This window comes from Ailuropoda melanoleuca, chromosome 14 (assembly GCF_002007445.2).
Source record: "Ailuropoda melanoleuca isolate Jingjing chromosome 14, ASM200744v2, whole genome shotgun sequence".
NCBI lineage: Eukaryota > Metazoa > Chordata > Mammalia > Carnivora > Ursidae > Ailuropoda > Ailuropoda melanoleuca.
The window spans coordinates 89,684,949-89,708,937 of NC_048231.1; the positions used below are offsets into that span (position 1 = coordinate 89,684,949).

Sequence of the window (23,989 nt, forward strand, 5' to 3'; positions counted from 1 at the left end):
CGCTGCAGGCCACCCCCCGGCCGAGGGGGGGCGCTGGGCTTCCCAGCCCGGCTGAGTGTGCTTGACCAAAGGTGACGATGACTTAGTGGGCTGAGGTCATGCCCTCCCAGCCTCCGAATCAATAATTTAATGTGACTTATCAGAGAGAGAAAGAACTGTTTACTTTAAAACCCTGGATCCCATAAAGGGAGAGGGCAAAGGCCTACACCCCACAGAAGCTCCGGGCTCGCGGCCGCCCCGCACAGCCCGCATGGACGGGGAGCCTGCAAGGCGCCAGAGGAGGGCCCAGGCCCGGAGGGGACCAGGGCGGCCTGGAAGGTAAGCACCCCTCTCCCCGAGCACCTCCCAGCTCCCCTGGTGAATCAGGCTGTTCTTGGGGGTGGCCACTGACTCCGAGAAACAGGGGTGCGCTGCACCCAGGTGTTTCCAGAAAGCCCACACAGCACCTGAGTGACGTGAAGTGTTAACTCCAGCCTATTTGAATTTGTCTGCCGTGATGACTCTGTTTCTTCAGCAAGCCTGAGAAAACCCGAGACCTTTCTGGAGGTTGCTCTCAGCCCAGTGGAGGAAAGGACAGCTAGGGAGGATTCAAGGGCCTGGAGGGGTGCCCTCGGAGTGGCCTCCATGGAGCCACTTCCTGTCCTAGGATGGCCTGACTTAGCAGGAACACCAAGGCCTTCAAACAAGATCCCATCGGCAGGACAATTGGAATTAGGGTCTTGTTTGGCCAGGAATCCCTCCCCTTCTCCATGCTTTGGGGCAGGCACCCCACAGGGCTTCCTGTGCTCCCCTCTGATACTTCTGAAAAGCCAGCCTCAGGGTTGATCCTCTGTCCAAAGCCTTGTTCCCTTGACGACCCTGAAAACAGACACCCGCACGGGAATAAAACCGGTTCCCAGGAATCCCCAACCCTCAACAATTCTCTTTGAAAAAAGTCTGAGACCCCAACCTGCCTGAGAATAGTCCCAATCATCCCCCCGCCCCCACTTTCACCCCTGGTTGGTGATAAGCGTGGCTAATAATTACAGGCATAAGGAGCTTTCCAGATTTTCCCTCGTAGATGGATTTCAATGAAAAAACGAAATGTGCCTTTGCTCCCTGTTGACAAGAACATTCTACTTTAAAATTTCCATGTACTTTCAAAATGACAAGGCTTAGGCATATGATACTGACTTCCTCTGCCTTCACCTAGACTGTATCAGCCGAAAAGAATCCAATTGATGCCTCTACCACACCTGTTTGAAATGATGGTAAATGTGGATTTGGAATTAAGAGAAAGCATCTCCATTTATCTTTTGCTTTTTAAGAATTTTTTTTTTTTTTAAAGCAGCAAAGTGACACTTCACACACTCTGGAAGCACTCAGTCCTCAGGGCTGGCCCTAGAACATTCTCAGCGCCTGGGAAACAAAACCTGAAAGCAAAGACAAGCTGCTCATGCCTAGATCTGACATGAGAAAGAATAGGGAGTCTTGTGCTATTCCTGGTACTTTGGAAAATAAGATCAAGGAGCTGTGAGGCACACAGAATACCTTCAGGCTGATGAATTTGCTAGAAGGTTAGGCTTGCAAAGGCTTCCTCCTTAATGAACTCTCCCTCCCCACTTATGGAAAGAAACCCATGACATAAAGGAACAAACTCAGGCTTGCTTGTTTCTCATACCCATGGCTCAGTGGGATAACAGCATTCTGAGCTGACCACAGCTACTAGAAATGTCGAGAGATTCAGTCCAGGTTGAGAGGGTGAGGGAAGAGAGATGGGGACACTGCACAGAAACTGAGTTTTGAGAGCCAGACCTTTAGGAATACGTAGCAGTTGACCTCTTTTAGGAAGTAAGGCAGGGGATCCTTACAGAGGATGCTTAGAAAAGACCAGGTCTCTTCTAAGCTGTGGGAACGGCGCTGACATCGGCTCACGTTACCCTGAATAACATCCCATGTCTTCTCCTGATGCATTACTTTTTTCACAAGAAGTAACAGGTATAATTATAATTATTTCCCAACCAGCTTATAAACATTCTGTTTTTTATTAACGTGCACTATTTAAGTGCACTTGTTAAATTGGAAAATGCTAGAACAAAAAAATTTTTTAAGCTGCAGAATGAGAAATGACCGTGAAATTTAAAAAAACATATCCAAGGAAATCCTGGCATTAACCACTTCTAATTTTTTAAATTAGTGGCATATTATTGGTTGGCATTTGAAGAAACTGAAAACATTCCACTTGCTCATGTAAACTGCTTTGCCAATTGACAGTTTATCCACTCCTACAGAAACAAACAAGCAATGAAAGATCAGGGCCGATGTAACTACATTTAAAAAATTGTTCAGGGGCGCCTGGGTGGCGCAGTCGTTAAGCGTCTGCCTTCGGCTCAGGGCGTGATCCCGGCGTTCTGGGATCGAGCCCCACATCAGGCTCCTCCGCTGGGAGCCTGCTTCTTCCTCCCCCACTCCCCTGCTGTGTTCCCTCTCTCGCTGGCTGTCTCTCTCTCTGTCGAATGAATAAATAAAATCTTTAAAAAAATAAAAAATAAATAAAAAATTGTTCATAAGGCTGAGAGCATAATAGGCACTCAATAAATATGTGTTTATTGATGGATGCAATAAGCCCATAAAATTGTTCTGCATAACAAAGTATTTCACTAATAATTTGCTGGGAAATTAGCTTGAGGCTCCTTTCTCTGCACAGCACTCACTTTGCAAGCTTGTCCACAAAGCAGTGTAAGCTCTAACTGCCGAATTTCAGAGGTGTTTTGCAAGAAGAAATTTTTATTATGGGATCCACCAAAAAAAAAAAAGAAAAAAAAAAAGAAAAAGAAACTGTTTAAAAAATTGTTTAAATTCTAATTATTTTCCTCATTACAAAAGTGCTACATTAATTGCAGACATTAATACATGCAGAGAAACAAAAGGAGGAAAAAAACCAAACTATAATTCCACCACTCAAAGATAACAAGGTTAACATTTGATGTTTTTGCCCTGGACATATACGATTTGTCACAGAAAAGAGCTCAAACTGTGTACGCTGTTCTGTAAACTACGTCTTCATTCAGTAACATACCTCGAATCTCTTTCCCAGTCAACAACCATTTTTCTGCAATGTCACCTTAAGTGACTAGGTTATATTGTAAGTATATTACCCTTTTCCTATCATTTGGGTTGTTCGCAATTTTTGCTATTGCTAAACAAGGGCTCTGTGGACAATCTTATAGGTAAATGTATACAAATTGGTAGAAAAGAAAATCTTTTCTACAAATTCAAGGGCTTTTTGCTTGAGATAAGTTTCTTGGACCAAAAAAAAAGAGAGAGGTTCTGATACACAGAAACAGAGGAGTTTTGTAAGCTCTACCTGAAACGCATTAACTTTCTCTTCTCTTCTTCCCTCTTCACTCTTCCTTCCCTTTTCTGTCTTTTGCAGATTATTAAGACACCTCAACCATGCAGAGCCCACCTGGAGAAGTGCAGGCGTGCTTGGACCCTGCTGCAACGTCCTGAGAGGTGAAAGGGGCCCGAGCTCTTGCCCAATGGACGGCTCATCAAGCATGTCCTACTGGGACCTTTCTAACCAGTGAATTGTTCACCTCCCAGTGATTCCTCCCGATTGAGGTCAAGAGATTTCTGGAGCCTCTTGTCATGGTCAGCAACATCCCATGAGTGACCAGGAAGTGGGGGTTTCTGTTCTAAGTCCCTCAGGCAAAGACAAAGCATATGAGCCTGGCTCTGGGGAAGAAGCATAAGAGTGTGTCCACCATGGCTGTGCCCAGAGTGCCAAGGGTTGGCGTGACTGGGGCCAGCTGGAATTCTAGAATTTGTATTTGGTGAGAGTCTCGCCAAAACTCCCAGAAGAGCTCCCCCTGAAGAGAGCTGGTCTACCAGTGAGCCAAGTGGCACGTTCTCGCTATCTTGCAAGTGACCACACCCTGTCAGGACAAGTGAGGGTCACAGACTGGAGCCAAAGGAAGTCAGTGCTTCATAGGAGGATAAGCAAATCAACCCAGTCAAGAAGGTAAGGGAAAAAAGAGGCAGGGTTCAACACCCTATCCCATGGAGACTGAGAGACTTTTGTGGTGTGCTAATAACTGCACATTCTAGGTCGAAGAGGGTGATTTTGTGGTCTGCATGTGATTAAGAGCCATTTTTACTGAAAAATGCCAAAGGGTGCATATTCGGTTGTTAAGAATGAGCCAATTCTATGGCCAAAGCAAGGCTCTGGTCAAAAGTTAACAACTCGGTTATCCTGGGAAAAAATTAACTGGCCCCCAACCTTTGCCTTTTCTAGCAATTGGGGGAAAATAAAGGATTAGGTAAAATGATTTATTTCTTCCCATTCTCCATGGTGGGCAGGAGTTCATATGTCAGTTAGAAACCATTTTTAACAGGAAAGCCAGGAAAACAGAAGGGATTTATTCATAAGAGGCTCCCTTTTGCTAGAAAATGAGCATTGTAAACAAAAAATTGAACCGTTCCCCTCTCTGCCTTTCTTTCCTTTCCTTATCTCCCCTCATCCCCACCCTCTACCTTGGTGGAAAATGACCAGGGCGAGTAAGAGTTGAAATCTGAGCACCATCAAGTGGCTTGGTGTCCAATAGGTGTTCCTGAGAGTAAATCACAGCACATCCAAATGCTATATCCCATGAAATGTCATTGTAATGTTCTTAGACTGCAGAATTTACCATATTTACCGACAATGGATTGGGATAGATGGGAACGTAAGAGTTGACGAGGGCCCATGAATCTGGTCATATTACCACAGTTTATAATGCACCCTTTCACTGAGTCTTTGTTTCCTAAAATCAATTCTCTCTAGGGATTTTTTCTCTCTAAACCCTCTTAGAAAATTGACGCAAACCGATTTTCCATCCATTTCCATAGGACGTTTCATTCCCGTCAGTGGGAGGCCTTCCATGGGTTGGTAACAGGACACAAGGCAATGGGTCCCTTTGTTAGCTCAACTTTCCCAGACGCAGAAGCCTGACATTTTTATCTCTTTCTGTTCCTCAAGATGCCCCCCACCTCGTGATCCCTCTTTTCTCTGCTCAGGTCACTATATGGAGCTGGCAAGCTTCCCCGATGGTGACCAGTGGCAATGGCGGAGTGTGGAGGTGAAGTTAGCACCCTCACGGCTGCAGATTTTCCTTAGCAGAGCTGTGGAGTGTGACAATGGTGTTTGTGTCCAAACTATCAAACGCCATTATCACACTAAATAGCTACTGTTAGGCAATCCTTCCGCTCAGTAAATGCCTTGGCACCTGTGTGGTTTGGGCAAGAAGGTTCCTCTTACAGCAGTGTTCCCGGTCCTGTGTAATTACTGACTAAATGCAGGCCCGTTGGTACTCATAACCAACATGTCATCCGAACTTGGCCTCTCACACGCTGTTGTTAAATACTTTAGCTGGTGATGAATTTTCTTCTGTTCCTGAGTCCATAAAAAATATGGCCATGTCCCCCAGAGCGCCCAGCACAAGGCCAGGCATGTGGCAATTGTTTAACTCAGGCTTGTGGAGTTGAAATGAGTAGTTAGGCAAGGGTTAGATCCGGAAAACAAAAAGTGGGTTGAATCTAGGTTGTACAAACCACAGGCTTATAGGAACAAAATTTGTTTTCATAAGAAAACAACCTTCTCGTAAACTTACACATGGCTTAACTGACCTTTCAGAAGGTCTGGAACATGTTTGATTCCTACCGATGTTAACCAATTACTAGGCGGATTTCTGAATTTGTATGCTAAGCCCTTTTCCTTATGTTTCAATGAATTATCATCAGGAAATGTTATATGAACTACGTGTGAGTTGCCATAGCAAATCTGAACATTTTAAACCCAAGCAGCTTCCGGGACAATGGGACCAGCTGGGTGTTCTCGTTGGAAATACATTTTTTCTCTGAGAGGCGTTTAAAGTAGGGAGCAAGTTCTGTTTGTGCTGGGCTGAAGCTTCTTTCCCGTGACGTGGCTACATGAACTAGTATATGTTTAATCAAATTGAAAGGTTTGGAGCAACCATCAGAAATAAGTTCATTCAATCATTCAGCCCTTCCTTTGTCAAGCAAATCTGTATTGAGCGGCTACCATGTGTCGGGCTCAGCCCTAGGCCCTGGGGATGCTTTTAAATTAAATGTGTCTGACGTCACTTCCAGAAACGAGAATTCCCTGGCTCACATTCTGTCTGGGGCCATCCTGATGGTTCTACTTATATTTATCAGGGAACTAAATGAGCAGAACTTTGCAAAGTAACTCCCAGTCCCCGGCTGAAAACCACCATTAGAGCACAGTCCACACGTCTACATGGTAAAGGCTCCAAGGTCCCTAGAAGCTTCTTATCCAAAGAGGCGGTCCATTCTGCTCTGCATTTCCTTCCATCTTTCACTTTTTCCTTCCTGGCATTGTTTGCTGTCAAGAGGAGAAGCAGCCCCTCTGAAATCATTAATACACTGATGTCCTTCTGTGTGTTTTTCTGGAGAGAGAGCGCTAACTGATGGAGCAGTGATCAAGGGCCCTGTTGTGCAAGTCACCCCACGCACGCTATTCCATCCAGCCCGTGCAACACAGGGCCAAGACGACAGGTTTGGGAGGTCCTCCCACAGATGACAAACTGAGACTGTGAATGGTTCTGGAGTTGGCTAGAAATGCAAGCACGGCTCACCATGGGTGTCCTAAATCTCAAGTCCTGTCCTTCACCTGTGGCCTTCCTGGGCCTGATTATACCTCAAAACCTCTGCTTTGCAGCTGAGGCTAAGGAGAAGTGGGCTCCCCGTCGGCTTTGTCAAGGGACTCGAGGGAGAGCCAGCAGACTGAAAGATGACTCATATGACAATCTTTCCTTGTGAGTGTTCGTAATGCAGAGAAAGTCAAACACAGCGAAACACCATCATCATGAAATGGAAGGGAAGGGACATGTCAGCGGTCCTGGTGGGGTTAGGAAGGGGATGGCCAGACTGTCCACACGGGATGTCCACTGTCCACAGTGACCCAGCCAACGGATGTGACCCTCACTGACTCAGGGCCTCAGGCTGCAGACGGTGCCCAGGCTCAGGGACAGTCCCGAGCTGGCCTCAGGCATTCCTCTTCCTCATTCCCACTTGTCCCCAGGTTTTGTCCGGAGAGAATGAGACAGGAAGCAAAAGGAAGGACGTTTACATCCTTTCTACGAGGTTGGCTCATGAAATGGCTTATTAGGGTTCCTGCCTGGGCTAGTTCTGCATCGGGATTGGGGATCCGTTCTTTCTAGAGAGCTCTGAGGAACACACAGAAGGCACACGTCCCGCTCCCCGTTTTCAAGCCGTGTCTCCTACCCCCCGCTGCTCTGAATCTCTGACTGGGGCTCTGCTTCCACCTCTCCTACCACCCCTGCCACGATTCCTGCCAGGTTCTCGAATAAGCCTTCCTGGAGACGCCTGCGGACTCCGAATGTAGCCTGCAAGATGAACAGGTCCACTTGCAAGCGCAGTTAAGATCACACTCGAGCTGAGAGGCAGCCGAGCGCCCAGGTGGCCGTGTTGAGATGTTTTCCTCCCCAGGACGTAGGCCTTACTTTGCTTTGTGAGCTATGCCTGCAAGGCCCTAGGCATCCTTTCATCTTAGTACAATGTGTACCTCGGATGTGACAGCTGCTGCGTAGGACCTGCCCGACATCCCGGCCGACCCAGAGCACGTTTTGTGACCTAGCAGAGCAGTTGACCAGGGGTGGATGGCTTTTCTACACATTTTTTCTGAACTCTTCTTAAATCTGTATTTTCCACTGGGTATGTTTTTTGACTCAGAAACTACTAGAATGTTAGAACTGTGCACCAGTGTCGGCTTTGTTCCAATGAGGAAATTGAAGCCCAGAAAGGCTAAGGGACATGCCTAAGGCCGTTCAAATGGCCTGTGGCCAAGCTGTACCCAGGCTTTGCCCTTCATCCCCGTATCCTGTGGTTACTGCCTGCCAAGAGTAGGCACAAAGAGGTCAAGCAGCACTTGCTGAATGAGGGATTGGATGCCATGTCAAGTCCCCTTTCCGTTTATTCTTCTGAGAACTGTCTCCTTCAGGTTTCAAAGGAACACTCCTGAGTATGGTATTCTAGAATTTGGTGGATGGGTCCCTGTGGATGCCCTTTCCTGCATCAGGCGCTGTTCACTGGAAAGACATGGGTTGTCTGGTTACTTTGTGCCTGGTATTGTACTGAGCTCTGGGGACACAAAGAAGGAAGCTGGGTCCTTTCTCTGAGCTGCTCTTAACCCAGGAGTTGGACGGAGGTCTAAACAAAGACACTTAGGCCTCAGGCTCCTCGATGCCACCACAGAGCCGTGGACAGGGTATCCAAAGACTTTCCTTACGCCCTTCATTTCTTTTCAGATGAAGAAACACTGACTCTTTGACAATATCATCTTTTTTTGTTACTATCGGGAAAATAATCTCTCGTCTTTATTTTGAAGATTCGATTGCCAGCAGGCTAGAGGTCAAGGGCGTTTTGTCGCCTGGTGGCTGTGCTGTGCCTGAAGCTTTCGTGCTTAATGAGCAGTGTAGGATGTGCCGGGGGCCGGAGCGGGGTTAGGGGCTAGACTAGAACACTCTCCAGTTGTGTGCAGGAACAAATTGCATTTCTCAGAGGAGCGGGCTAAGATGCGAGCTGGTGGTCTTTCACGCCGCAGCTGCGTTCACGCTCACGCCAGCGGCCCTTCAGGCCCATTCCTCCCTTGCAGCCTCCTTCCCTGGGACAGGAAGCCCGGTCCCAGGCCACCGTGGAATGCTGCGCTGCCCCTCCGTTGGGACAAGGTGCTGGCTACAAACGGACGCACCCCACAGGCACCATTTCTTCTATTTGAAACCCAAGTTTCCTTCCAAGCTTTCTGAAGGACAAGGAACGGTGCCAAAACACATCCAGGCCTACAAAAAATAGTAGAGGGCTTCTGTGTATCCCAGGGGCTGGGTCCTAAGGCAGCCTGCTGTGGACAGCAGGGTCACCCAGGGTGTTCTGAAAATCAGATTGATGTAACACAAATGTATTGTGTCCTTAGAATACCGAAACACTGCATGGGATGTGTCAGATGTGAAGCTGGTCACCGAGAATTGAACAATGTTCCTCCGACATCTAGTGTTGGCAGCCTAGTGAGGCCACCGACAGGCAAGTGTGTCATCGCAGTGCTGAGCCTCAGAAGCTTTGAAGCAGATATGGGGTGTCATGGGGACCTTTAAGAAGGAAGTACCATCTGGGGCAGGGGAGAGAGGCACATGCGAGAAGGAGACACGCTCTCCAGGGCAGAAGCACTCTGGTGCTCCTGACAGCCGTCCGGTTAAAGAGAAATTCGTGACCTTGGCAAGTGAAGGCTAGAGTGTTCACGATGCCGGGTTGCCACCTTGAGCCCCTTCAAGTTTCCAAATCATTCGCCAGGAAGCTCCTCCAGAAAGCAATTGAACTATGAACCTGGGAGTCATTTGATGGGGATTTTCCCCTCTCAGAAAGGCAGCCAAACATCCATAGGAAAAGATCACCTTTTAAATAAAAGAAGCACGTTTTACTATTTGGCAAGGGACTGGGGCAGGTGCGTGTGTGTGTATGTATGCGCGTGGGACACGTTTGTGAAGAATTTTCATTTCTCAAAGGAGCTCGGTAAGATGCCTTTAAAGTCTCATTCAACTGGAATTTTTCTTTATTCTCTTTTATTTTATTTTGAATCAGGGAAAAGCCAGGGCTCTGATCTCCAGCTTGGGCTGACGTGAACATCCTCGGGTTGGCCAGCCCTTTGAGCCTGGGCCACGCTCCACTGGGGATACTGCCCCCTCTTGGTAGGATGTGCCCTTGCCCGTCTTAGCACCAGTGGTCCCAAAGGATTTCAAATTCACTAGCTCAGTATTCCCAACTGATTGCAGTCAGAGCTTCCCTGATAGCACAGTTCGGCTTTAATTTTGATAGAGTAAGCTTTCAAAGGCTTGGAGGGGATGGAGAGAGCAGTGGAAGACGTTCTGTCCAGTGTCTGTTGACCTGTTAAATACACCGGACAAGAACTAATCTTGTTCCACCTAGAGAATAACCCCCTTCCTTTTCACTTTTCTGGCACATTTAGCCCAGAGAGGCGCTAATTAAAGCCCTTCCCATTTCTTAAGGCTGCCTGTCTCCTGTGCAGCATGTTTTGTCTTGCTTTTCCACTTGACTTCCAACTGCCTCTGGATACAAAGGAGTCAGAGATGATCTCCCACTATTTGGACGGGCCAGACGCTGTGTTTACTGCCTCTCTCACTGAGTATTAACACCCTATGCCTGATATTTTCCTGGTCTCTCCTGTACCTCTGCGTGAGCTCGGGCTACCCAGGCAGATCTTTGGCTCAGCAATTAGAGCAAGCGATATGCTGGGTTGGGTAAAACATGGCTAGGGCTGCTCCGTGTGAACCACGGGAGGTAGCCACAAATAACCACCCCAAAATGTAGGTGGTGTGCTAGGAAATTTTGACTGCAAGAAGCAATTTTTCTTAGATGATGTCAAGTAATTCATCCTTACAGCAATGTTTTCTTCCATTATTTCTTCTGCTGCTGTGTACAAGGCAGTGAGCTGGGAAAAGGTGTTTGGAAGGGGCCCCATGGCAGTAAAGGGACAGGAATCACACAGAGGCTCCCAGTCACCAGGTAAGGCCCCATGGAAAGTGGCGGATAGTCAGGATTCATGAGAGCACCAGAGACTGGGGTATCTGGTCACCCCCAAGGCTATAGACATAAATTAAGCCTCTACCATTATGGCGAGTCATTTGTTCCCTTTTTCTGCTCTTGCTGCTGTCATATCTGTGCCCATCCTCGCTTACAGTTTCTGCTTACCTATAACTGTTTTCTCATGTCTTCTGCTAATTCTGGGGTCTCTGTGGCCCCCGCTACTTCCTGGCCTCCACCTGCCTGCCACCTTTGGGTGTCTTTCAGTTTCTTCACGTGGTACCACATAACTTCTCCTTCCCCGTCTCTCCAGTTAGGATTCCGGAGCCACAGAACTGATTGTCTCAGTTATGCTGTGTCTTCCCACCAGGAACTCCAAGCTGTAACACGGGCTGCTGGTCAACCTTTGGGGCAGGAAAGGACAACCGGGGTGTGTATCAGAAAGTCAAATGCAGGAATTAGCATGTAAACTTTACTCTGAGCAGGAGCTGTCCATTCTCCAGATGAAAAGGCAGGGGAAAAATTCTAAGGGAAGGGAGTTGGCATCTGTTTAAGCCCAAGTGAGATAGAGTTTGGAGGAGCCGAAAACCTGTAAGCTGACCGGCATGGTGGGAGTGTGATGAGCACTCAGAAGATGAGGCTGGAGAGGCAGGTGGGGGCTGGCGTCCCTGGCAGCAGGTTGGAGGAAGGACCTATGAGGAGGGCAGGCATGATGGCCACCATTATTTTATGGTCATGCGTTTTGCTGATAGGTCGTCAAGACCAGGGGTTGACAACCTACAGCCTGTGGACCAAACTCAGATGACCGCCTGGGTTTGTTTTTGTTTTTAAGATTTTATTTGTTTATTTCAGAGAGAGAGGGCACGAGCAGGGAGGAGGGGCAGAAGGAGAGGGAGAGGGAGAAGCAGACTCCCCACTGAGCATGGAGCCCAACATGGGGCTCAATCTCAGGACCCCTAGATCACAACCTCAGCTGAAATCAGATGCTTAACCAGCTGAGCCACCCAGGTGCCTCCAACTGCCTGTTTTTATATGAAGTAGGCATGGCTTTTATATTTTTTAATTTTGGGGGAAAAAAGTCAAAAGAAAAATGCTATTTCATGATATGTGCAATTTACATACAATTCAAATTTCAGTGTCAATAAATAAAGTTTTATTGGAACCTACAACCATTCCCATTTGCCCAGACTGTCCCAGTTTGGCACCGAATGTCTTAGGTCCCTGAAAACCCCCCAGTTCCAGGCAAATTGGGATGGTTGTCACCTGGAATGCAGCCAGGCTCACTCATTTGCATATTGTCTATGGCTGCTTTCATGCTCCAGTGACAAAGTTGAGTAGTTATGACAGAGGCCATACGGCTCCAAAGGCCTGGAATATTTACTATCTGGCCATTTAGAGAAAAAGTTTGCTGACCTCTGATCAAGACCAATGAAAAGTAGATAACTTATCTGATAAGACAAGGGGATAAAACTGATTATTACTTTAATGAGAGTGTTAGCTATGCCTATTTGTTTTCTCCAGAAGCTGATTCCTTTTTAAATCCTAAATTAGATCGTGTCACTCTCCTGCTCAAGGTCCCTCAATGGCTTCCCATCTCACTGGGAATAAAATCCAAGGATCCCATACGTCCCTCTCAGACAGACCTCATCTTTTCCCTTCTCTTCCTCTTGCTTGCTCCACACCACTCCCACCCCCTTGCTGGTCCTCAAACATGTCAAATGTCATCCTGCCTCAGGACCTTTGTACTTACTGCTGCCTCTCTCCAGACCCTGTCTCCCAGATCTATGCACACCTCGCTCTTGTCATTCTTGTTTCAATTCAAAGTTGCCCTTTCAGTGAAGCCTTACCCCCCAGCATAGCCCTCTCCACCTCCTGACATTACTTATTTATTTACGTTCTGTGTCTGTACTAGAAGGTCAGGCACGTGGGGACAGGGACCTTGCTGTATCCTTGCTCACAGAGCAGTGCTGATCACATGGTGGGTTTGTGATGAATATTTGTGGGATAAATAAGTGGTTGGTGGAGTTAAGAATCTTATGCATGTCTCCAGGGCCATGTCCCCACTCATTGGGCCGTATTACTACTAATCAATATTTTATGTTAGCCAATATTGGTCCTGTTACAATTATGTAGCTGCCTATCTCTGGCATCCACTGGCCTCTTTTCCTGCCAAACACCTTGTATTTAATCATCTGAACATCTGCTCTGTGGATATCTCGTGCCAGATGCAAATGCGAGATGCTGCCATTTCTCTTGTCCTAAGGATGGATGCGAGAATCCTGGGCCCAGGGGTGGAATTAGGGTGATTCTTCAAGCCCTGGAGTCCACAATGACATTTTATGCATAGATGTACTTTTCTTGGATGAGGGTCCAGAGCTGTATTCCAATTGTCAAGAGGGTCCTCAATGCTCAGGAAGCTGAGGAACTGGGATTTTAAGAGACACTAGTCCATCAGTGTAAATGTGTGCCAAGCTCTCTAGTCTGTTACCAGTCCTCCTGTGAGGTATCCTCCCCTCTCCAGTATCCTGGGTTCTTGGTGCTCAAGCTGGTTCCACTGGGATGCTGTCTGCCTCTGGAAGGTTCCTCCCTTCTGCCACTTCTGAAACATGGTGAACACATCGCCAGGCTCCTGTGCGCCTCGCAGGCCCCCCAGTGGCTTCTCTGCAGCAGCTGTTTTCTTCAGGGCCACAGAAAGTGCTGGACTTAGCCTCCCACGTGGCCTCAAACAGCAAAACTCTCCAGGGAAGGGCCCCCGCCAGGTCCTGGCAGAATGACAAGATGCACTTGTTAAGCATGACGCCTGATCTACATTTTCAAGTATCTGTGCTGCGGGATCGGTCTCCTGCCAAGCCTCCCTGCTCATTTCCCAGAGGAACTGGGAGCCCAGCCGCAGGGTTCCTGACGGGGAGGCCTGACGAGAGAGCACAGTCCTTTCTGAGAGCCGCTGGCGGGAGGACACTTGGTTTCTGCCATTTCCCCAGCTTTCAGAGGCTTTCCCTTTCCAGGAGGAGGAGGAGGGAGGCCCCCCGCTCGGCTTGGCTCTCTCTGTGCCCCTCGGGCCTGTGCTTAGGTTGGCCACTTGTGACCCTCACCACCACCGCCTCATGGAGAGTTCTCAGACTTTCTGGGCCCAGCAGTTACAGACCGCCTGACGCCACCAAACACTAGCTAAGTGACCCAGCCCTGCTGGGCAAACAGCAGGGCCTCTACCTTCTCGGGGGGGCCTTCGCAGCGTGCCCTCATGGTCTCTTAAAACCGACGCTACTGACATTTGGGCTGGAGGATATTTTGTTATCGGTAGCTGCCGTGAGCACTGGAGGATGGCCTCTACCTGCCCGATGCCACGAGCATCCTCCCTGTGGTGACAACCAAAGGTATCTCCAAACATTGATGCATATCCCACGGGGACAAAATCCCACCCAGTTGAGAACCACTGCTCGAAGCAGCTACTCCTGGGCTGGGAACTTCAGAACAAGAGGTAGAAACGACAGGGGGTTCAGAGGGGTTGGCCAGACAAATGACACCAAATGTCCCACAAAGCAGACTATGGTTGGAGGGTGAGGAAGAGAGAGGCAAGGGCAGAGTTAGGCTTGGAGTCAGAGAACGTGAGGAAGGACATGACCTAAGCGTATGGAGGGAGGGGTCTCAAGGGAGAGGCAAACAGAGGGCAGATTTGAGCTTGGTGGGGAAGTCTTCAGGTCACGAGGGACCCACCAGGGCCTCTGTCTGCTCTGGCTTCAGCTGGGACCAGTCCCAGTTCCTCCTTACTGTGAGCAGAGGCCCGACCTGCCTGAAGCCACCCTCCTACATTCCTGCAGGAATGGGTGTCCTCCCTGTGCTGGGTCCTGGGCACATGGAGATAAAACATGTTTCCACCCTCAGGAGAATAGAGATTCCATGAATCAATTGCACCCAAGTACATGAAGATAAAAGTACCAGAGGCTCTGAGGGCATAGACTTGGGGGCTCAAAGGAAGACTTCCTGGAGGAGGCAACATCTAAGCGGAAACGAGGAAGACAAGTAGAGATTTTTCAGACAAATGAGGGGGGGAGAGTATTGGCTTAAGCTTTGTGGGTGCTGCTACCCCCTAAAAAAAGTTTCACCTTTTCAAAGGGAGCAAGCTTTTTGTTCTGCTTCCAATAGATCATGAAGTGTAAAGCAAACCAGAGAGCCCTTGGGGCCTGGTGGGTTAGCAGAACCAGAAAAGGTCACAAAAAGCAGCAGCTTGGGGACAAAAGAAACCACACCTCAGCTGTGACCCCTGATGACCTGTGGCATCAGCATCACCTGGGAGCTTGCTAGAAATGCAAATTCTCTGGGCCACTCCAGACCCCTTAAAGCAGAAACTCTGCCGGTGGGACTAGCAGCCCATGTTTTAACAGATCCCCCGGGCGGCTGGGATGAATCCCCGAGCTCTGGGGCTGGGCTGCTGCGGTGCTTTTTAGTGCTTAATGAGGGAGCAGCGGAGGGAATCAGTCAGCCAGTGACTCTTGCCTTGAGAAAGAGAACAGCAAAATGTTCTCAACCTGAGCTGCACATCACAGTCAACCTGAGGGCTTCAAACACCCCGTCGCTCAGGCCATGCCCCACAACAGTTCCTCAGGAGTCCCTGAGGGGGACCTAGCCATGCACATTTTCAACTCACACTAAGAGATCTAATGTGCTGCCGAAGTGAGCACCGTTGTTGTAAGAGAAGGTATCAACGAGATCCTGTACTTCGAATGACGAGAACTTATTTTTAAACAGGAACAACTTACGTAAAAGTACGTATCAAGTACCAAGTGATTTAGACAAACTGGAACTTTATTTTTCTTCCCTTTAATAAAAAAATCAGGAAGCAAAGAGCTTAGGACTGGGGCAATGGCTCCACGATGTCTTCAGCAGTTTGGGTCCTCTATCCTAGATGGCCACTCTGTCCTGTCCTCATGGCCGCAGTGTGATTGCTAGAGCTCCAGCTATTGACTTCATGCTCCAGGAAGGAAAACGTAAAGGCTGAAGTCAGAAAGGGTAGTTGCTTGCTAGCTCAACCCCTTATTATTTATTTAATTTTAATTTTAATTCCAGAATAGTTAACATACAGTATTGCATTCATTTCAGGTGTACCATATAGTGATTCAGTAATTCTATACATTACTCAGTGCTCATCGTAAGTGTGCTCTTAACCCCTTCACCTATTTCACCCCTCCCCCCACCCACTTCCCTTCTGCTAACCATCAGTATGTTCTCTAGAGTTTAGAGTCTATTTCTTGGTTTGTCTCCTTTTTTTCCTGTTTCCTTTGTTTCTTAAATTCCACATATTGGGTGCCTAGGTGGCCCGATTGGTTAACTGTCTGCCTTCGGCTCGGGTCATGATCCCAGGGTCCTGGGATTGAGCCCTGCATCAGGCTCCCTGCTCAGCGGGGAGTCTGCTTCTCTGGCTCCCTCTACCCCAACCCCTGCTTGTGCTCTCTCTCTCTCACGCTCTCTCTCTCTCAAATACATAAATAAAATCTTTTTTTAAAAATTCCACATATAAGTGAAGTCATATGGTATTCATCTTTCTCTGACTTATTTTGCTTAGCATTATACTCTCTAGCTCCATCTGTGTGGTTGCAAATGACAAGATTTCATTCTTTTTTATGGCAGAGTAATATTCCATTGTCTGTATATATCACATCTTTATCCATTCATCTATCATTGGACATTTGAGTTGCTTCCATAATTTGGCTATTGTAGATAATGCTGCAACAAACATAGGGGTGCATTTATGTGTTCTAATCAGTGTTTCCGTATTCTTTGCGTAAAGAACCAGTAGTGGAATTACTGGATCGTATGGTAATTCTATTTTTAACTTTTTGAGGAACCTCCATACTGTCTTCCGCAGTGCCCACACCAGTTTGCATTCCCGCCAATGGTACCCAAGGGTTTTTTTTTCTCGACAACCTCACCAATATTTGTTGTTTCTTGGTTTTTGATTTTAGCCATTTTGACAGGTGTGAGGTGTTTTCCCTCTACACCTACTTTGTTGAGGGTTTTTATAATGAATGGCTGTTGTATACTTTGTCAAATGCTTTTTCAGCATCTATCGAAATGACTGTATGGTTTTTATCCTTTCTCTTGTTGATGTGATGTCTCATGTTGGCTGATTTGCAAATACTGAACCAGCCTTTCATCCCAGGAATAAATCCCACTTGATCCTGTGGAATGATTTTTTTTAATGTATTGTTGGATTAGGCTTGCCAATATTTTGTCGAGGATTTTATATCTATGTTCATCAGAGATATTGGTTTGTAGTTCTCTTTTTTGTAGTGTTTTTATCTGGTTTTGTTATCAGGGTAATGCTGGTCTCATAGAATCAAATTCGGAAGCTTTCCTTCCTCTTCCATTTTTTAGAATAGTTTGAAAAGAATAGGTATATAATACTTCTCTTAATGTTTGGTAGAATTCACCTGTGAAGCTGTCTGGTCCTAGGTATTTGTTTGTTGGGAGTTTTTTGATTACTGGTTCAATTTCATTGCTGCTAATTAGTCTGTTTGAGTTTTCTAATTCTTCTTGGCTCAGTTTTGGGAGGTTATATGTTTCTAGGAATTTATCCATTTCTTCCAAGTTATTCAGTTTGTTGACATACAAGTTTCCGTAACATTCTCTTATAACCCTTTGTATTTCCATGCTGTCAGATGTTATGTCTTCCCTTTCGTTTCTGATTTTGTTTGAGTCTTCTCTCTCTCTCTCTCTGATGAGTCTCGTTAAAGGTTTATCGATTTTGTTGATCTTTTCAAAGAACCAGCTCCTGGTTTCATTAATCTATTCTATTGGGGTTTTTTTTAGTTTCTATTTTGTTTATTTCTGCTCTAATCTTTATTATTTCCTTCCTTCTCCTGGTTTCAGGCTTTGCTCGTTCTTTTCCTAGCTCCTTTAGGTGTAAGGTGAGGTTTGAGATTTTTCCAACTTCTTGAGGCAGGCCTATATTGTTATAATCTCTCCTCTTAGAACAGCTGTGCTGCATCTCAAAGATTTTGAATCGTTATATTTTTCATTTTCATTTGTCTCCATGTATTTTTTTACTTCCTCTGATTTCTTGGCTGACCCTTTCATTGTTTAGTAGCAAGTTATTTAACCTCCATGTATTTGTTTTCTTTCCAGATTTTTTCTTGTGGTTGATTTCTAGTTTTGTAGTGCTTTGGTCAGAAAAAATAAATGGTATGCCTTCAGTCCTTTTGAATTTGTTGCAACTTGTTTTGTGGCCTAATATGTGATCTATTCTGGAGAATGTCCCATGTGCACTTGAAAAGAACATATATTCTGCTGTTTTAGGATAGAATGTTCTGAATATATCTGTTCAGTCCATCTGGGCCAATGTGTCATTCAAAGCCACTGTTTCCTTGTTGATTTTCTGTTTGGATGATCTGTCCATTGATGTAAGTGAGGCTATTAAAGCCCTCTACTGTTATTGTATTATTATTGATTGCTTTCTTTATGTTTGTTATTAGCTGCTTTATGTTTTCAGGTGCTCCCATGTTTGGTGCATAATATTTACAGTTGTTATATCTTCTCGTTGGATCGTTCCCTTTATCATTTGTGTCCTTCTTTGTCTCTTGTTACAGTCTCTGTTTTAAAGTCTCTTTTGTCTGATATAAGTACTGCTATGCCAGTTCTCTTTACACTTCCATTTGCATGATAAATGCTTTTCCATTCCTTCACTTTCAATCTGCATCTTTAGGTCCAAAATGAGTCTCTTGTAGGCAGCATATAGATGGATCTTGCTTTTTTATCCATTCCATTACCCTAGTTTTTTTGATTGGAGCATGTAGTCCATTTACATTCAAAGTAATTATTGATAAGTATATATTGCCATTTTGTTACTTGTTTTATTTTGTAATTCTTCTCTTGCTGTTCCTTTCTTCTCTTGCTCTCTCCTCTCATGGTTTGTTGGCTTTCTTTAGTGATATACTTGGATTCCTTTCTTTTTTTTTTTTTTTTAGCATATCTATTACTGGTTTTTGACTTGCAGCTAACGTTAGGTTTATATATAATAGCTTCTGCATGAAACAGTCTATATTAAGTTGATGGTTTCTTAAGTCTGAACCCATTCTTTAGTCCTCTCACCCCATATTTTAGGCATATGGTGCCATACTTTACATCCTTTTATTTTGTGAATCCCTAGACTGATTTTTATAGATATTCTTCATCTTCCTGCTTTTGTGCTTTGCTTCCTACTTTTTTTACTTCTGCTTATGGTCTTGCCTTTCCACTCAGAGTCCCCTTTAACATTTCTTGTAGGGTTGGTTTAGTGGTCATGGATTCCTTTAACTTTTGTTTGTCTGGGAAACTCTTTATCTCTCCTTCTATTCTGAATGATAGCCTTGCTACACAGAGTATTCTTGGTTGCAGGTTTTTTTTTCTTTCAGCACCTCAATTATATCATGCCACCCTCTTCTGGCCTGCAAAGTTTCTGCTGAAAAGTTAGCCAAATGCCTTATGGGGTTTCCTTTGTACATAAGTGTTTTCTCTTGCTGCTTTTGAAATTCTCTCTCCATCACTACTTTTTGCCATTTTAGTTGCTATGTGTCTTGGTGTGGAACTCCTGGGGTTGATTTTATTGGGGTTCTCTATGCCTCCTGGATTTGAATTTCTATTTCCTTCTCCAGATTTGGGAAGTTTTCAGCTATTGTTTCTTCAAATAAATTTTCTGACCCTTGCCTCTCTCTTTTCCTTCTGAGATGCCTATAATATGAATGTTATTACACTTGATGGTGTCATTGAGTTCCCTTAGTCTGTTTTCATTAATTATTATTTTTTTCTCTCCCTCCTGTTCAGCTTGATTGCTTTCCAATACCCTGTCCTCCAGGTTGCTGGTCTGTTCTGCTTCCTCTGGTCTACTATTTATTCCCTCTAGTGTATTTTTAATTTCAGTTATTGAATTCTTCATCTCTGATTGGTTCTTTTTTATGTTTTCTATCTCTTTGTTAAGGGTCTCGCTGAGGTCCTCCACTATTTTCTCAAATCCAGCAAGTATTTTTATGACCATTACTTTAATCTCTATCAGGAATATTACTTATTTCCTTTTCACTTAGGTCTCTTCTGTGATTTTGTCCTGTTCTTTCATTTGGGACATATTCCTCTGTCTCATTTTGTCTAACTTTCTGTTTCTCTGTGTTAGGAAAGTCAGCTACGTCTCCTGCTCTTGAATGTAGTGGCCTTATGAGGACGAGGTCCTGTAGTGCCCTGCAGTGCAGTGTCCCCTGTTCCCCAGAACCTGGTGCTTCAGCTGTGTCTCCTATCCGTATTGCCTGTGCCCTCCTGTTGTGGCTGAGCCCCATTTGCCTTCATTCCAGTCATGGGCAATGGCTCTTTTTGCCTGTTCTGGGCGGGGCTTGGGCCCTGTCTTGGTGGTGGGCCAGTCTGGAGCCACTTTGGGTTTGAATTGAGTCAGATCAGGCGTTTGCCAGAAATGCAGTAGCACCAAATTGCAGGGAGCTTTCCTTGTGCTGTCCCCTGCGAAGGGCGTCCATGTGTCTAGGCTGGGGGAAAAGGGAGGGCAATGGCACCACCAGCCCTTTTGTTCATGGGGAAGTCTCCGGAAGATCCCTGCATCTCCAGCACATGCTCAGAGATGAGTAAATAAATCTCCTTAGTAAGTAAATCTCCTTCCTGTACCCCCCAGGTGTTTCTCAAACTGCGGCTTCTATGCTGTATCTCCATGGGGCTGTTTGTTGTGCTGTCTCTTTAAGAGCTAGGATTGTTTCCTATTACCCTCCAGCTCTCCTAGAGCTGCTGATTTTTAAAATTCCAAGTATTAAGCCCGACTGCTTATTAGGCCCCTTTGGTTTTCAAAGCCAAATATCATGGGGATTCGCCTTCCGCATGCAGGTCCCTGGGGTGCCTAGCATGGGGGTTTGCTCCTCTCCCCTCTCTGTGTCCTCCACGTCCCTCCTTCCCTGATGTGGCCTCTTCTCTGTATTTATCCATGGAGAGTTTGTTCTACAGTCTTTAGGCCATTTTCTGGGTTATTTGTACTGATATGGGTGTTATTATCTGGGACAGCTTAGGGTCCTCCTACTCCACCATCTTCCCTGGAAGTCTAGCTCAATCCCCGTTTAAAGAACATTCCTGGAAGCCCCACCTAGAGACTTCTGATTAGATCTCCTTGGTCAGAACTATAGGTGGGGCTGGACCCCAGAGCTGCAGGTGGGATATGAAAGGCAAAGTCCCCCACCCACCCAGACCCCAACACAGGCTATGTCCGAGGACCGAGGACCGTCTGGCAGGCAGAGCCAGGCCCAGCTTTATGCAAAATGAGGGAAGTGGTGACTCAGAATTTTGGGAGGGAGCAGAGTGACCTTTGAATCGCCCACTCACATACTATGCATGTAGGACTGACTGTGCATTCTGTGTGTATCTATAGACGATAGAAATATATACATATATTTACATGAACCCTGGCAATCCTCTTGAGCTGTTATGCAATACAGATAAAAGGATAAAAATAGAGCACACTAAGGTTATTTGTTGAAACATCTTCTAAGCGGCCTGGAAAATTTAATGCTGACAAACAGGGTGACCCATGCAGTGAGGTTTCTCTGTCTCACCCTCAGTATGAAGAGAATAAACATGTCCAAAGCCCTGGGGCCTGTGATGTCAGAGGCTAGGTTGAGGGTAGGGACAGGGGAACCCCAGCAAAACAGAGAGGTCAACTAAGATGGTCTCAGGGGAGGGGAGGGGGTCTCCTTTGCACATCTCCTCCCTTGCTTTGGTATTCTTTCTGGAGGTTCCTAGGGCTGAGATAAGCTAGGGCTTTAGGCTTATCTTGGGAGTCCATTACCAAAAACACCTGCCTGGAAGACAGAGTGATGCATAAGGCATGAGTCAGATCTGATTTCGGGGCTGGCTCAGCTGCTGAGCCAGGAATGACCCCTGGGAACTCACTGAGCATCTCCTCCACGCTCAGCTACCATCTTGAGAAAGGGGGCATTCAGATGCCTGAATAGTCCTTCTGAACACTCATCAAGCTTATGGCATAGACCACATTTTCCAAAATTGACAGCTGTACACAGATGGAGGTTGGCATTATTCTGTTTCGTTATCAGGCTCCCATCTTTCCTTCACATCTCTGTGTCCACCGCCCGCAGGGCTGAACTTTCTGGTAACCCACGTAAGGAGATGGCAGGAGTGAGCCTCTCACGCAGGCTATCTGCATCATTTCTTGAGATGCGACATTTTCACCCAAAAGGTTGAGTTTCTGGATGTGAGACAAAAGGATGAAGACAGTGTTTTGTGACAGGGGAACGCTTGGTCCCCTACTTGCCAATCGCACAGGAAGGAACTTACTGAGCAGGGCCGGACCTGCATGGAACAGGCTTTCTCACTTTTGGAAAGTGGTGTTTACATTTCTTGGTACCACTTGCAATTTGGTGGAACTGGAAATTTCAGAAAAATAAGCTTGAGTGTAGGCTTCTTCCTGGAAAGTTTTGCATCTAAGTAACTGCCTTCCTTTAATGGAATTCTGAACCTGGAGTGTCTCCTTGATGACTTGGCAGGGGATAAGTACTCAGGGGTGTCCTCTGGTGTTGTACTGGTCACTAATGCCACCATATCTCAGGGAAAGTTGCAGGGATGGGGACACTACTACTATTAAGCTTTGTCCATAGCTATGCGAAACTTTGTGATACTGTGATTTATTTTTATTTTTTACGTTTTTATTTTATTTATTGTGTGTGTGTGTGTGTGTGTGAGATACTGTGATTTATAACAAGAAATATGTATTTGGTCTTTGTCCCCCTTTCTGGGTGAGACCTCTCCTAAAACCCTTGGGATTTCCTAAGTGTTGGGAGTAATAATGGCGTCTTTTGTTATGTTAATGAGGTAACTTCTGGAAAGCCTCTCGTAAAGAAAGGGGTGGTTGCCACGGAAACCAGCCACGTGACTAAAGGGTTGGGACTTTGGGCTCCCTCCCTCAACCTCCCTTGAGGGCAAACGGGCTGGAGTTTAAATCAATCACCAATGGTCAATGATTTAATCAATCGTGCCTATATGATGAATCCTCCATTAAAAAAACCCAATGGACGGGGTTCAGAGAACTTCCACCTTGGTGAGCCTGTGGCGGTGGTGGGAGAATGGCACCCTGGGACGGTCATGGCAGCTGGACACCCATAGACCCATACCTTGCCGTATGCATCGCTTCCGTCTGGCTGTTCCTCAGCTCCGTGCTTTCATAATCAGCTGGCTATCCGGCAGGTAAACTGTTTCTCCGAGTTCAGGGAGCTGCTCTAGCAAGTTAATGGAACCCAAAGGTGGTTGGGGTCTTTGGCACCTCCCATCCATTGCCCGTTCATTGATCAGAAGCCCAGGTGATAACCTGGACTTGTGATGGCATGTGAAGTGGGTGGTGGGGGCAGTCTGTGGGACTGAGCCCTGAACCACTGGAGTCCTATGCTGTCTCCATGAAGAGAGTGTCAGCACGTAGTTAAAATGTAGGGTGTCCAGCTGGGGTTGCAGACTTGCTTGGTGGTACTGGAAAAACACATTGAAACCTTGAATGTAAGCAAGGGGTCCTTGTGGGTCAATCTCCTGCGTAGCGTTGCATCAAATCCTACCACCCGAAGTAATTAAAAGTGACTCCCCAAATCCCACTGCACAGGCTACACCACAGACCAATTCAATCAGCAGCTCTGGGGAGGTGGGGGTGGAAATTATGAAGCACCCTGATATTGCAGTGCCCGGCCAGGACTGAGAACCACGGGGAGCGGGTTAGGGAGGGTACCCTGAGAAAATGGCTTTTGAATAGAGATCTGAAAGATAAGGAGAGAGCCAAGAGAAGTTTTGGGGAAAAATATCCAATGAAAGGTAAAAACGGAAGGCATTATTCCAGTAATTCAGAGAAAAATAACTTGTTTGCCTTTTTAAAATGATTATCCAATAGGTAACTGTGAGGGCTGCTGGAGCCCCCAAATCCAAACCAACTAGGAGAGTTCTTTTCTTTTTTTTAAAGTTTTATTTATTTATTTATTTGAAAGAGAGTGAGCGTGCTGTGAGTGGGGGGAGAGGCAGAGGGAGAGGGAGAATCTCCAGCAGACTCCCCACAGAGCACGGAGCCTGTCGTGGGGCTCGATCCCACGACCCCGAGATCACCACCTGAGCCAAAATCAAGAGTCAGACACTCAACTGACTGGGCCGCCCAGGCGCTCCGGAAGAGTTTTCATAAGGAGATAGTCCTCCCCTTCCTTCAGGATAGTTCAAATACAGCTCGATGGAAAAGAATTTTGCTTGAATGAGGTTTTCAGGACTCCACCTGTTACAGAAAGTGGGTGTCCAGGGACCTGGCACCCGAGGAGGAGAAATGGTGAGGGTAGAGTGCCGGGGAGCAGGGGCCATTGGGGTCCTCTCCTTCCTTCTCTGGGGT

The 23,989-nt window shown here is 46.4% G+C and overlaps 1 long non-coding RNA gene across 1 annotated transcript; it reads left to right on the plus strand.

The window, feature by feature from the left end:
* The first annotated feature begins 208 nt into the window (after window positions 1–208).
* Window positions 209–9,502, plus strand: LOC117796054. The gene is made up of 3 exons (XR_004620396.1): window positions 209–318; window positions 3,416–4,003; window positions 8,990–9,502. It is a non-coding gene; the product is annotated as an uncharacterized LOC117796054 (long non-coding RNA).
* The last annotated feature ends 14,487 nt before the right edge of the window (window positions 9,503–23,989 follow it).